The following is a 1,174-nucleotide window of genomic DNA, read 5'->3' on the forward strand; positions in this document are numbered from 1 at the left end:
CCCCCCCGCTCGTGTGTGGCTGAACGTTTTTAAGCAGAAAAGTTTTGCGTTTCACTTAGTTTTGGTTTAAATTTTGAAAACTTTTACATGTACATGTTTATTTAACACGCTGTAGATTCTCTTCGTTTAGAAAAATCTAACGTCCTCTTTGCTGAATGTTTATTTAATCCAAGTTTTGTTGAAAATGATTCAAAGTTGACCGATTTATTGCCCTTTAAATGGATACTTTTTATACACTTTAGTATCTAAGATATTTGAACTGTTGGACTTGTTTTGTTTTTTACCATTTCTCCTTTACATGAGATTACAAATAGAATTAATACTGCTTTCTTTAAAAGATATATAGCTATCATACATTCTGTATTCTTTGCATAAAAACATTATGTTCATTTTCCGCCACAACAGTATCTAGAAGCAACTGAAGGTCCTTTTCTGAATGTGTTTTTAAAATTGTGCCTTTGACCTGTCTGATGTTAAAATGTTCTCCATCCGCTTTTAGACCAGGACTTTCTTCTGTTTATGATCCGACTTATGAGCCAATATCAACGACACAAATTTACATGAAACAATTATCGCTTCAAGAACCTAAAAAGTGTGCATTGTCGACTCATTCAGAAATATGCTTAGAATAATCTTCACGCGAAACAGAATATAGACTAGACCATGAAACGATTTTCTTCTGCTTCAGTACGTGTGTTTGACAGATACAAACAACTGAGTGGATGATCTCTTATACAGAGGAGAAACACAAACATGCGGATAGGATATGAACTCAAACAATGATGAACAGACATTCTGACTCAGGAGGAGTACAATAATTGAAGGTTTCACTTCTGTGAAATGAGATGGAGAGTTTATTTATGAGAGGAAGAGTTAAGAAAGTGACAGACAGACAGACAGACAGACAGACAGACAGACAGACAGACAGACAGACAGACAGAGAAAGGTTGAGGAGACAGAGAGAGAAAGGGGTGGGAGAGGGGGAGGAGGGGTCCATACGTTGTTTTTTTATGCATCTGAGTGATCCCTCAGTAAAAGTATTGTCGGCCAAAAATGCGTGAAATAATGTTGATATGTTCATATCTTTATATCAAGTCAATAAACTCAATTATGCTTGATCTTGTCAGTAGTTGTGGCTTTTTCCGCTTAATGTATGTTCGAAAAATATGAAACG

Source organism: Aplysia californica, unplaced genomic scaffold (assembly GCF_000002075.1).
Source record: "Aplysia californica isolate F4 #8 unplaced genomic scaffold, AplCal3.0 scaffold00471, whole genome shotgun sequence".
Taxonomy (NCBI): Eukaryota; Metazoa; Mollusca; class Gastropoda; order Aplysiida; family Aplysiidae; genus Aplysia; species Aplysia californica.